A 295-nucleotide genomic window follows, 5' to 3' on the forward strand; every position below is an offset into this window, starting at 1 on the left:
GCGTCCGAGAGGGTGGGGGGCCCTGGGCTGCACGACACAGGGATGGAGCAGGTGTCCTCTTCTCTCCTCCCTCCCCACAGCCTTGGGCCACCTTCGGGCCTGCAGGTGGGGGGCCCTGACCCGGAATTCCGTGTAAACTGCGGCTCGTCCTGCCAGGGCTTGGGAGAAATATTTTTAGGAAGCTGAAAATGGGCCGTTCCTCAGGCAGGCTCTCTCCTGGCAGTAAGGCTGTTCAGAGGGCAGCAGGTCAGCACACCCCGTCCAAGTTCCGCCACACCTGAGAGCCATGCGACTC

Source organism: Herpailurus yagouaroundi, unplaced genomic scaffold, assembly GCF_014898765.1.
Source record: "Herpailurus yagouaroundi ecotype Mexico unplaced genomic scaffold, PumYag 564, whole genome shotgun sequence".
NCBI classification, from domain to species: domain Eukaryota; kingdom Metazoa; phylum Chordata; class Mammalia; order Carnivora; family Felidae; genus Herpailurus; species Herpailurus yagouaroundi.